The sequence below is a fragment of the Nylanderia fulva genome, unplaced genomic scaffold (assembly GCF_048542155.1).
Source record: "Nylanderia fulva isolate GAGA-0341 unplaced genomic scaffold, ASM4854215v1 Scaffold197, whole genome shotgun sequence".
Classification (NCBI taxonomy): domain Eukaryota; kingdom Metazoa; phylum Arthropoda; class Insecta; order Hymenoptera; family Formicidae; genus Nylanderia; species Nylanderia fulva.
The window spans coordinates 143,678-158,085 of record NW_028190238.1 but is presented as its reverse complement, the minus strand read 5'-3'; the positions used below and the strand labels follow the sequence as shown (position 1 = coordinate 158,085).

The 14,408-nt window shown below is 36.1% G+C and overlaps 1 pseudogene; it reads left to right on the top strand.

The window, feature by feature from the left end:
• The first annotated feature begins 8,251 nt into the window (after positions 1-8,251).
• On the top strand, positions 8,252-12,895 carry LOC146723458 (uncharacterized; annotated as a pseudogene).
• The last annotated feature ends 1,513 nt before the right edge of the window (positions 12,896-14,408 follow it).

The following is a 14,408-nucleotide window of genomic DNA, read 5'->3' as shown; positions in this document are numbered from 1 at the left end:
TATCACCCTCCATCTTTCTCCCCCCACCTTTACTCTTCCTATCGCAAAGCCTTCCTTTTCCATTTCCATCTCCTCTCCTTTCTCTGCTATCTCCTTTCTCATCCCCATAATCATGCCCCCTATCGCTCTTCCCCTCTCATTCTTTCTGCTAGCTCCTTGTACTCCCCATATGTATCCTTTCGGCAACATTCTTCTGACCTTCTTCCAACTCTTCTCTTCCATCCATGTTTCTGTCAACACTATCACCTCCCATTCCTCTAATCCTTTCCAAAAGTCCTTATCCTTGTTCCCTACTCCCGCCACATTCCAGAATCCTATCTTCCATCCTTCTTCATCTGTCCCCTTCTTCCTTTCCTCCTTCTCTATCTCTTCAGGTCTTCTTTCCTCCTCTCCTCTTCCCCCGTTACTTCTTCCCTTATGTTTCCTCTCTCGTCCGTCAGTACCTCTTTTACCTCATCCCATCTCCACCATTTTTCTCCTATTTTTATCCTGCCGTTGTTTATCCATGTCCTCTCTCCTCTTCTCTCTTCTCTCCATGCTATTTCTCCCAACTTCCTTCTTACTTCCCTTTCTTTCCATGTTAGGTCCATACCTATCTTTTCTTTTCTGCCTCTCAGTTTCTTCTTCTTCTCCATCACCTCCCATTTCTGCTCTTCTTTCTCTAATTCTATTACCACCATCTCTCTGTCTTTCTCTCTATCTTCTCCTATCCTTCTTATTTTCACTATTTTCGCTTTCGCCCCAATCTCCTCCATTAACTTCTCTGCTCCCTCCCTTCTTTTCCCCTCCTTGACCTCCAGATTTCTTATCACTATGTTTTTCTTTTTTTCCTCCTTTTCTAGTAACTCCCATTTCCTTTCCATCTCCCCTACTCTTTTTTGCATTTCGCCCCCCGTGAACTCTTCCTTTTCTCTCTCTCTTCCCCCCCTTCATTTATTCTCCTCTCTAATCCTTCTATCCTCCTCTTCATACTTTCCATGTTCTCTCTCATTTCTTCCTTCTCTTCTTTCCATTTTTCAATCTGTTCCTTGTAATCTCTTCTTAACTCCTCCATCTCTTCTCTTATCTTCTCTCCCTGCTCCTTCATTTCTTCTCTCATCTCCCTCATCTCCTGCCACATCTCTTGCAGCATTTTTTAAATTTCCCCTCTCTCTCCTTCCTCTCCACCCTCCTTCTCTGGAGAGCTCGTTATTTTGTTACTTCTTTTAAATATCTCCGCTCCCTCTTCTCCATTTTTTCCTTCTAACTCTCTTTTTTTTCTCTTCAATAATTCTTCTATGTTTCCTAAGCTTCCACTTCTTTCCTTTCCCTTAATTCCTTCCTTCTTTCCGCTCATTCTGCTATCTACACTCTTATATTCTTTTCCTAACCACTTTCCTCTCTATATTCTCTTTTTCCCTTGTTTTCCTTCTATCTAATTATTTGCCCCTCTGTGTTTTCACTACTCCTTGTTTCTTACTTTCTTTATTCCCTAGAAATTCCCTAGCGCTTACTCTCCTTTCTCTCCTTACTCTGTTTCCTCTCTATACTTTCTTCACTCCCTGCCTACTGTCAGCTGTCATCCAGCCACCTATTTCTCTCTTTCTTACCTCTTTCTTCTCTCTATTTTCTCCTCAACTATCCTCACACCCTTTCACTACTCCTCTGCTACCTTCCCACACTATCCTCTCCTTTCTCACCTGTACTCTATATTCTCTAACCCTCTTCAATTACTCACACTCACAATCCACGTGTACACGCGTTTGCACCGGAAACGGAAGTCCTTATCCACGCGACGATTAATATAAATAACTTCTTAGCGACGATAGAAGACCCTGATAGAAGATCCTGACGATCGCAAAATACAGGGACGTATCGTCAAACGGGCGTAACACGGACATAACACTTGCCCCCTCCTCTTCAAAATTGTCGTTCCGACAATTAATTCAGAGTAGGACAGATCCAGAATAATTCCATACAGGAACCTCGCCGAATTACAGTCCCCGATGTGACTCCATGTTCTCCCTGAACTGCTGTTCTAGGTACAACGAACTGCACACCATCTTGTGTCCAATCGACTTCACTGATTCCAGGAATTTTCCTCAAAGTCCCAAAAATTCTTCAGGCAAGAGAAGGGTAACATTCCGTGGACCCAACGTCCTTTTAAAGGACTTCTCAAACCTCTGCCTCGGCATTTGCCCAAAGCCCCCGGGAAAAACCACGGATCAAAATAACCACGGGGTGAGGCAGTCTTCGTCCCTTTTATTTCTTTTCGTCTTCATCAGGTCCTTTTCCATTTTGTTGCCGATTAAGATTTTCCTGAAAAACAAATCTTACGGCAGAAAAATTGAAGAATACACAATTTTACAATTAAAGTACAAATAATCTATCGTGGGTTCCGATTCTAATTCAAGTTTCGACTATAAAAAGAAGCTAATCTGTTCGAATGCACAATCTTACATTTGTGCTTATTTGACCTTAAAATTCCAAAAACCACATCACTAAGTTTTTTGATTATTTTATAAGGCCCTTCCCAATTACTTTGTAATTTAGGAGATTTGCCTTTTACTCTTTGAGGATTATAAAACCATACTTTTTGACCAATATTAAAATTAATTTTCCTAGCTCTACGATCATATCATATTTTAGAACGAAGAGATTGAAGATTCAAACGCTGACTAGCACTTCTGTGAATATTGTCCAACTTTTCCCTCAATCTGTGCACATACTCTTCGGAAGAATTATTTTTTTCATCTACTGGAGGACTCCCTCGTAACAAATCCAAAGGTAGTCTTAATTCTCGTGCAAAATACAATTCAGCAGGGGAAGCACCTGTAGCTTCATGTTTCGAAGAACGATATGCTAACAAGTACATATGAATTCAGTCATCCCAATCCTTCTGATTTTCTGAAACAAATTTAGCCAAGTAATTAAGAATCGTTTGGTGATGACGTTCCACCTGCCCATTTGATTGAGGATGTAGAGCAGTAGTCCTCGTCTTCCTAATCCCTAAAAGACGTGTTACCTCCTGAAAAATTTTAGATTCAAAATTTTTACCTTGATCGGTATGCATTTCTAACGAAACCCCATGTCGAGAAACAAATTATTTCACGAAAACATCAGCTACCGTTTTTACTTTAAAATTTTTTAAAGCAAATGCCTCTACCCACTTGGTAAAACAATCAATGATTACTAACAAATATCGATTTCCAGCTGTGGTAGTCGGGAGAGGGCCAAGTATATCCATTTGTATCCTCTCAAATGGGAATCCAGCATCAAATACTTGAAGAGGTGACTTCCCTTTTCCTGATGGACCTCTTCTTGCTACACAAACCTTACAGGAACGGCACCAATCCTCCACATCATTCTTACATGTAGCCCAATAAAAACGCTTTCGGATCTTTTCTAACGTCTTATTCACACCAAAATGGCCATCAGACGCAGAATCATGAGCCTCCTCTAAAACTTGATTGATGAAGTTCCTAGGAACAATAATCTGAAAAATTTTAGATTTGAGGTTAGGGGATTTCCATCTTTTATATAAAATTCCATCTCTAATAACCAAAGCATCCCAGTAGGATCAATAAACTTTCGCAGAAACATCTCTATTAATTTCTTGTAAATCAGGACGTTTATTAATCTTTTCCTTGAAGGAACATTGAAATAATAGGATCTTCTAATTGTTTATTGCGCCATTTTTCTGAACTATTTTCTCCAAGAATAATTCTAGCAACAGAATTTTCCTTCAATTCCACCTTGGCACAATAAACACAATCGAGTTCTGAACAAGGGCGTCTTGATAAACCATCAGCATTCTGATGCAGTCGTCCTTTTCGATGAACTACTTCAAACTCGTATTGTTGTAATCTCTCTAGCCATCGAGCTAATTGCCCTTCTAAATCTTTGAATGACAAAAGCCATCTCAAAGAAATATGATCCGTTCGAATTTGGAATTTCCTTTTATATAAATAATGATGAAAAGACTTCATTGATGCCACAATTGCTAACAATTCCCTTCGCGTAATGCAATAATTCCTTTTTGCTTTATTCAGGACTCGACTGAAATAAGCGATGACTTTTTCTGAACCATTCTGAACTTGCGATAATACTGCTCCTATCCCATGATTCAAAGCATCCGTATCCAAAATGAATTGTCCGTGTTCCTTCGGAAAAGATAAAATTGGCGAAGAAACTAATCTCTCTTTCAATTCGCTGAATGCTTCTTCACAAGACGAATTCCATTCAAATTTCACCTGATTTTCTGTAAGAACAAATAACGGTTTAGCTATTAAAGAAAAGCCTTTAATAAATTTCCTATAATAGGAACAAAATCCTAGAAAGCTTCGAAGTTGTTTCCTATTTTGAGGAACAGGCCAATTTCTGACGGCAGAAATCTTCTCAGGATCCGTTGTAATTCCATGTGTAGAGATAACATGACCAAGATATTTAACTTCTTTTCCGAAAAGCGAACACTTCTTAGGATTCAATTTCAAATTTGCTGAGCGAAAGCGAAGAAAGACTTTCCTCAAATTTTCCATCATCCCCTTGAATGTTTCACCGAAAACAATCACATCGTCAAGATAAACTAAACAGATCTTCGATAAAACATCTTGAAGAATTTTTCCATCAACCGTTCAAAAGTAGCGGGGGCATTGCAAAGTCCAAATGGCATGACAGTAAATTGCCACAATCCATTTCCCACAGAGAAAGCCGTCTTCTCCTTATCTTTGGAGTCCAGCTTTACTTGCCAATACCCACTCTTCAGATCCAGAGTAGAGAACCAAGAATTTCCTGACAGTTGGTCCGGAATATCTTCAATTCGAGGCAATGGATAGGAATCTTTCACCGTGACAGAATTTAACTTCCTATAGTCGATGCAAAATTTTAATGAGCCATCTTTTTTTTACCATTACGACAGGAGAGATCCATGGACTTTTAGATTCTTCTATAACTCCCTGAGACTTCATTTCTTTAATGATTTTATTGACTTCCTCTCTTAAATGAATCGGTACTTTACGTGGAGCTTGTTTAATCGGCCTAGAATCCGTAACCTTAATATCATGTAAATTTAACATATATAAGACAGGCAATAAGAGCCAAATCGCGGATGACGGTGCGTTATCCTAAACAAAACTAAATTTTTTCGTTAGAATTAAATACCTGTGCACAAGGCACCAAATTTTACTTGGACACGGCCAAGATATAAAATTGGAATAATCTCTACAAGAGATTTTTAATTCCATGTATCCCCTATTCCCCCTAAAGAAATAAATGCGAGAGAAAAATATAGATCCGAAAGTCGCAGAATCGGGAAACGAACCCGAGATCTTTCGCTTGCCGGGCGACTGCTCTTCCCGATTCTGCGACTTTCGGATCTATATTTTTCTCTCGCATTTATTTCTTTAGGGGGAATAGGGGATACATGGAATTAAAAATCTCTTGTAGAGATTATTCCAATTTTATATCTTGGCCGTGTCCAAGTAAAATTTGGTGCCTTGTGCACAGGTATTTAATTCTAACGAAAAAATTTAGTTTCGTTTAGGATAACGCACCGTCATCCGCGATTTGGCTCTTATTGCCTGTCTTATATATGTTAAATTTATATTTATATTACAGAGCCTAGTTAAACTCTTAACTTAATATCATGTTTTAAAATTCCACAGTTCCCTGCAATCAAATCCTGAGAAAATATATCCTGAAATTCTAATAAAATATCTTTTTGAGAGGAATTCAAATTTTTTGAATTTTCCTCGAAAAATGTCTCGAGAAAATCAGGGACTCTCCCTTTAATAATTCGTGAACAAGAAAATTCATCTTTATTATTCTTTTTAATACTACCAAATTGGGATTCAAAAATTTTTTCTAGATTTATTTTTTCAAGAAAATCTATCCCAAGAATGCAATCATCAGAAATGTTAGCAACAATTATAGGAATCTCTACTTCATGCTTTCCTAATTTATATATAATCAAAACGTTGACTTTATATTTAACTTCAATTAATTCCCCTGTAGGATATTTGAGATAACAATTGTTTATTTCCAAATATTCTTTTGGTCCTTTCAGAAATCTCTCACTAAGAATAGAAACATCGGAACCCGTATCTATTTTAAATCGACAAATTCTTCTGTCCAAATTTCCCTTATAATAAAAATTATTTCTAGTTTTACTTATTTTAGCACATTGTAAAACATTTCGGGCTATCACGCAATTAGTCTAACCTGCCCCGCGAAGTTCGACTAAACCTTGTTTTCCGTGAATGACGGACATTCAGAGCGGAAGTGCCCCTCAGCGCCGCAGTGCCAACATTCCTTCTTAGCCTTCGGACCGTTTTTTTGAAAATATTTATTATTACTATAAAACTTCTTTTTCTCGTTATCTTTCTTTTTTGTTGCTTTATTTTTTTCTTATTCTCAAATTTATTAAATTTACCAAATTTATTAAATTTATTATATTTATTATATTTTTCAAAATTTTGGTTTGGAAAATTTTTATTTTTTTGAAAACTATTCTCTTGAATAACTTTTACTGCCATTGCTCTCTGTATGGCAGATTTTAATGAAGTAATACTTTCTAATTGAAGAGTTCTTTTTAAGAAGCCATCAGATATTGCCGTAATGAATTGTGCGCAAGCAATTTTGTCTCTAACTTCGTGAGAACACTCAGGGTAAGCTAATCGCGACAATCTTTCTAAATCTGCGCCAAGAGAAGCTAAATCTTCCGAACTCTTTTGTCTACGATTTGTGAATTGTGTATAATAAGACTGAGCCGAATGCTCTTCACCGAAATGAAATTCAAATTTCGATTTTAAATCCGTGAATTCTAAATTTTCAATTTCCGAAATTCCATCTAAAACGGTCCGCGCTTTCCCTCTTAAACAAGCCGCAAAAGCCAAGGTCTTTTGAAATGAATTCCAACCATTAGCCCGCGCTATGAGATCGAACTGGGCAATAAATTCGCGCAAGGATACACTTCCGTCGAAATTCTCAGGTTTGAGCTTATACCCGAGCTCAAAATTATTGTGTATAACATTGTTCAATTTACTATTTCTACGTGTAGTGTTGTTCGGAATTCTGTTATGTAAAGGACTTAGCTGGTTATTTTCCCATGTGACGAGTCTTTCCTGTAAACGGCGCAGTTCCTCGTCCCGCTGTTGCAGCATTGTCACAAATTGAGCTTGCTGTTGTGAACGTTCCTCTCGCAACTCCCTAATCTGCTCCAACGCCTCCTGTAAAGCGTCCGTCCAATCGGAAGTTTCCTCACTATTTGTAGTTCGAAGCGGAGTCGACTGTTGTTCTCCGTCGATCATTGCTCGTGACAAAGCTTGCGAACGAGTAATCTTCGGAGAATGCACCAAAGACATCGTATCCTTTTTGTCACACACACAAAATATTTGTCCTTTTCACTACGGTTCGTGGCTCGTCGTCCGACCGATCCCGGACGAGCCCCCAAAATGTTACGTCCGCGCGCACTTTTCGAGTTATCTCACAGAAATGTCGCGCGCATTCAAACTCTCACACGCCGGAAATGAATACACTCGCGTAGCAAAGCAATAAACTTTAATAATACAAGCCAATATACCGTAGCGATACAATATAATATAACGTGCATTAATCCTAATGCAATATGTCGACCGATCAGCTATCGGAGGATATGTCCTCACCGCACGACAGACAGACCAGAACAACCACGCGACGATTAATATAAACAACTTTTTAGCGACGATAGAAGACTCTGATAGAAGATCCTGACGATCGCAAAATACAGGGACGTATCGTCAAACGGGCGTAACACGGACATAACAATATATATATATATATTGTATATATAGTTGTATGTATGTATGTATGTATGTATATAGGTGTAATTTTAATATAACATTCAAATAGACGTTTAAAATGCAATTTTTATTTTTATTTTTAATTTTTTATTTTAATTTTTTTTTATTAAAATGCAATTATCAAATTTTTTTCTCTGAAAGATAATGCAATTCTTTGTTTATTTTTTTATGTATAATTGAAAATTATTATAATTTTTATAGTAGTTAGTGCCAGAGGCGGCCTATTCGTGTGCTGGTTTAAAAAATAATTCCAAAGACGATCTATTCGTGTGCTGGTTTTAAAAAATAATTCCAGAGGTGATCTATTCGTGTGATGGTTGTTTTAAAAAATAATTCCAGAAACGATCTATTCGTGTGCTGGTTTTAAAAAATAATTCCAGAGGCGATCTATTTGTGTGCTGGTTTTAAAAAATAATTCCAGAAGCGATCTATTCATGAGCTGGTTGTTTCACAAAATATTTATACCAAATGCGGTTAGCATGTGATCTTTGGTTTAGTAAAAAATATGACATTTATGTTGTCAAACAATTTTTAATAATAATTATTATTTCTATTATAAATCAACGATTTGAGATTTTACAAACAAAGGATTGCACTTATTTTTCAGAGATATTTTTAAATATTAAAAAAGTTATTTTTAAATATATAGTAAAATATATTGTTAGGAAGTGTGTGTGTTACATGTGGCATTTTATTTCATGGCATAAAATTTTGTAATATAACAATCTATTTTTCTTTGCAACGGACAGGCATTGAAGGCCCAAGAAGCTTACTCCAAGATTACCAAGGGTACTGACGACGAATGCATGTACGACTTTGGACAAGCAATGGAATCACCCAACATGGTTTCAAAAATCAGTACCCAGGTAATGCAATGCTTGGAGTCAAATAAAGGTATGTATAACCAAAATGACAATTGCAATAATAATTCTTTTATTATTGATAAGAAAGCACTTCTAGATAGTTCCTGTATACAGGTGAATTTGTCTAAAGGCCGTCGCATTGTTGACAATTGCGATGATAACAATTTTCTTGTTATTGATAACGAAGCCCTTCCAGACAATTCTTGTATACAAGAAAACTTGCCTGAAGGCCGTCGCATTGTCGATGACAATTGCGATGATAACAATTCTCTTGTTATTGATAACAAAGCCCTTCCAGACAATTCTTGTATACAAGAAAACTTGCCTGAAGGCCGTCGCATTGTCGATGACAATTGCGATGATAACAATTCTCTTGTTATTGTCAACGAAGCCCTTCCAGACAATTCTTGTATACAAGAAGATTTGCCTAAAGGCAATCGCATTGTCAATATTTCTTATATGTTGAATGAACTTCAGAGATAATCAATAATTATATGAAAAAAATAGAGTGCCAATTAAAAGATTGGAAGGTGATAACGACTCAAAGCAAAGGCCAAAAGGAAAATGACTCTAAGAATAACACATATAAAGATACTAGCAATGAATCCATCGATTTTCAAAAATCGGTGGAATTGTTCTCCGATACGATGGATTCAAAAGTTAGTATTTAAAAAGTGCAATGCGTGGAGTCAATTTCAGAAATAGATGTGTGTAATAAAAATGTCGAACTTTGCGAAAATAATTATTTTGTTATCAAGAATAGCCCTCTGGATATAAATCGTATCCAGGAAAACACGCCTCAAGGGCGTCGCATTGTCAATTTTTCTCATATGTGAAATGAGATCATTCAATAATCATACAAAAGAAATAAAGTGTCAATTTAAAGATTGAAAAGTCATAAAAACTAAAACCGAAGGCCAAGAGAAAAATGGTTCTAGGAATAGCACATATAAGAATACTAGCAATGAATCCATCGATTTTTAAAAATCGGTGGAATCGGATTTCGATACAGAAGATTCTAAAGTTAGTACTTAAAAAATGCAATGCCTGGAGTCAATTTCTGAAATAGATATTTGTAATGAAGATGTCGAACTTTGCGAAGATAATTATTTTGTTATCGAGAATGGCCCTCTGGATATAAATCGTATCCAGGAAAGCTTGCTTGAAGGCCGTCGCATTGTCGACTTTTCTCATGTATGGAAAGAACTCTAGAGATTATTCAATAATCATATAAAAGGAATAGAGTGCCAATTTAAAGATTGGAAACTCATAAAAACTAAAACCGAAAAGTTTAAGACGCATTTTACTTTCAAATCCAAATGTGCAATACTGAAGCCGAATTCTGGTCAGAACCCAAAGATCCGAAAATATTAAACATTGATATGGCTGCTGCAGTAGGAACTATTACAGTGAAAATTGACTATGCCCAATTGGAAGAGCTGTGTGCTATGAATATTCAATATAGGTCCGATAAAAGTTATATTCAAAATCGAGATGTTAGTAGACGAGTTTGAGAAAACAGCCATGAAAAATATGAAAATAGTTGGCCAAACTGAACAGCAACTGGCTCTCGAAAGGAACGATGTTATAAACATAACTGTAATAGCTGATGGTAGTTGGAGTAAAAGATCGTACGGCCACGCCTACGATTCTCTTTCCGGCGTTGGTACTTTAATTGGTTACCACACGAAAAAAGTTTTTTTTGTCGGTATCCGCAATAATTCGCAATATCCGCAAAATATTGCACGATATGCGATGTAGCGGAACGAAACGGAATCGAACCAAAAAACCATAAATGCTATAGAAATTTCGATCGTAACGCAAGCTCCACAAGTATGGAGAGCGACGCCATTGCAGAAGGCTTTAAAAGTAGCCTGGAAATGCATGGATTAATTTTTAGTACAGTTATTGCCGATGGCGATAGCAGTGTCTATCAGGCCATCATTGATAGCAGACCATATCGGGAACAAATGGTGACCGTGAAAAAAATAGAATGCACCAATCATTTGCTTCGCAATCTATGCAAAAAGCTGCAGGCGGTAGCAGGGACAACTCAGCCAAAAATGCATAGAAAGCGCGGTTTTGTCTAGCTACGAAATGTTGTAAAGAACAATATTATGAACATACGAACAGAAGTGATAGAAGCAATTGATTTACGAAATAAACAAGAGCAACCTCACCATGATAAAGCTAGAGAATTACAAAAAGATATATTAAACATTCCTAGTCATATATTTGGTGAACATAAACGATGTAAGGAACGCGGTCGTATATGTGACCTTGATGAAACAAAGAAAAATTATGTACCGTTTCTCAAGTTACACGATCTTTACCAAAAAGTAGAGTAGGCTATCATATATTTAAGCGCTTATTCCGACGGTTTCTTGTACAAATACACCAACAATCCTGTAGAGTCGTTCAATTCGATAATCTGCAAAGAAATTGCTGGTAAGCGCATTAATTTTAGTAATCGAGGCTCTTACAATGCTAGAGTTGCGGGGGCAGTTTTGCAATATAATTCGAAACAAGGTCTTACGGAAATGCATAAAAGCATGGATAAAAATGTTCCTCCTACTGTCGAGATTCTGGAATAGCGACGAAAAATTAAAGTTGCAAGAACTAGACAATCTCGGAAAATGAATAAACGGCAAAAATGTAAAAGAAAGTCAGGAACAGATTGTCATTACGGTCCGCAATCACAAAAACCTGATCTTCTACCCGAGGTTTTTGAACAACTTCGACAAAATCATTTGGAAAAGTTGTTTAAAAATGGGAAAAATTGGAGACAAATTGAACGTAATACAATAAAGCAAAGTAATTCAGATTTGTGGCATTCACTGAGACAGGAACTGTTGACGGCGTCTAATTTTGGAATTGTATGTCGCATGAGACCGACAACGTCTTGCGCCGCAACCGTAAAAAACATTTTATTTCTTTCTTCTATTGATACTGCGGCTATGAAATATGGTCGCGAAATGGAAAAAATTGCGAGAAAAAGAATTGGCCGTAACATTAAAGGAGATAAAAATTTGCGGATTATTTATTGATATTAAAAATCCGTGTTTGGGTGCTTCTCCAGACGGACTCGTAGATGAAAATGGTCTGGTAGAAATAAAATGTCCTTTATCAGCTGAGCATTTAACATCAGAAGAGGCCATAAAAATATTGCCCCATTTGAAAGGCATCTTTGATAAGAAAAATACAGATAAGATGAATCAAAATCGCCGATTTTTCTATCAAATTCAAGGCCAGTTAAATATAACGCAGCGAGGTTATTGTATTTTCGCTGTGTGGACGCCAAAAAGCTTGAAAATAGTACGTGTTAATAGGGACACTGTATTTTGGAGTAATCAAATGCTGCCCTTTTTAACACGTTTCTATTACGATTGCATGCTTCCGGAAATCTTGGACAGTCGGCATAATCGACATATGCTAATTAGAAATCCAAGCTATATAGTAGAAGCTCAACAAAAAGTAGCTAAAAAAAGAAAACGAACGAGTCTTCTACAGTGTAATGTAGAAGATAAAAATATTGCCAAAAAAAGTAATGTATCGAATCAAATATTTCATCAATGGAAGTAACTATAACTGCTTTGAATGCAAAACAAGATGATGGCATTGTAGTTAGTTACTCAAAAAATACAGAACTAACAGAATGCGATGTGGCAAAGCAAAAAGAATTTTTAGATAATTGGGTTGCTCCTTTTGATTCAATAAAGGAAAATGTCTTACCTTTAAATAGTCAAATAAATGACGAATCATTGGACCAATTTTTGCGCGTCATAAGAGAGAATTCTTGTTTTGAGACACAAAGTGTGCAATATTTGGAATATCCTCATATAATTGAAGCAAGTTGTAACGACAAAAGCTTACAAATTATTGGAGGAAATTGCAGTAATCACTGGCGATGTATTTCTTTTGACGGCACCAAGCTACGACAGTCTATCTGGCTGTACATACGAAACATTGAAGGCTAAAGAAAAAAATTACATTCATCGCCGTTATCCACAAATAAATAAAAATAATATAATATTTGAAAACGTTTAAACTCAACCTGATGGTATATGTTGTGGAATCTTTGCTGCCGCATTTGCTACAACTATAGCTTTAGGAGAAAATCCTTGTAATGAGACATATTCTACTGATGTTAAACGTATGAGACAACATTTCTTAAAAATTATAGCAGAAAATAAACTGTCGCCTTTTCCTAACTAATAAAAATTTATCATTATACTAGAAATGTGTAATTGTAATAAATATTGTTGCAAAAAAGTGTCTAATACTAATGTCTCATTTGCAAAAATCGGAGAGACGAAAAAAATACATATATTATGGTTGCGTTCTCACGGGAATGGGTGATGGAGGGGCCCATTTCATTCTATATATGCATAAAAATGTTTTGTATATTATATAATATTCTGTTATATTATATAAAAATATACCGCTGGTTGTTTAAAAATATTTGCTATTTTTTCAATTATTGATAAGAGGAGAAAAGCGAATTGTGCGTACTGCATACATTGTAATTTATAGAAAATTACAGGTAATATCAATATACGTACCATACACGTATGCTTATACCATACACGTATGTGTATACATGTATGTGTATATGTATTTGTATATATGTATGCATCTATGCATGCATTTATATATGTAAGAAATATATACATATATATACATGTATATAGATGCATATATCCATGCATAAACATATATATAATATGTACATGGTGATTCAAAAGTCTGGCAATGGCCAATTATATCAGAAAATAGTGGTCTTATAAAAAAAAAACTAAAGTTGTTGACTTTTACCTAGGTGTCAAATTTTGAGATCATTTGTAGGTCAACTTAATTTTTTAAATTGAAATCCTTTATTTTTTATTAGATGATCTTGTAGCTTATCTCGACAGCTTTCCAAAGCATTATAATAAAACATTTTTTCATGAAGTACTTTTTGAATTATAAAGATTCAAAGCAATTGTTTGACATATGTTACGTCCAATAATTCACCCGGCGGCAAATTACCTTCTACACAAGACGGTCTTCTCTCGCGTCTACCTCGGTGGACGTTTAAGAAGCTGCTCTCTATTTTTTATGGGCAACCTGCTAGGCCGGTTATACCCAGGGATGCCGAGAGCTTGAGATTCGGTTGAGAGTATCGGACAGAGAAGGAAACTGACGGGTCGGGTCGATAAATAAAGATATTTTACAAGTATAATGTCATTTATTCATTTATAAAACCTTTACGTCGATATAAAATTTATTGGTCCTGACGTGATTCATGGGGGGCTTGAAATTGAGTTACAATATTACTGGGGGTCTATTCTTGAAACGAGGACCCTAGATATCGCATGCGATATCGCATTCGATAGCAAAAATGGTTTTCTCGAATGAATGAGATGTATCGTATGCGAGAAAATATCGAACAGTTCATCTCGAGTGGGTAAACCCCATGCGATATGTAAGTCGCATACGATAAATATAGTAATAAAATCGCTGTTTTCAAAAAAAGTGAAGTTATCCAATGTAAGAGAGGTTAATTAAATTTATAATTGCAATGGATTTGGCATATCAAAATGCTGTTCAACTTCATATTGCTGAACAATTAGAAAATATTTTTGATTATAATGAAAGACAGCGTTTTCACATAAGGGATGATCCATTTCACTTATCAGAGCGACAGTTTATAAATATTTTTCGATTGAAAAAAGAAACAGCAAACAGG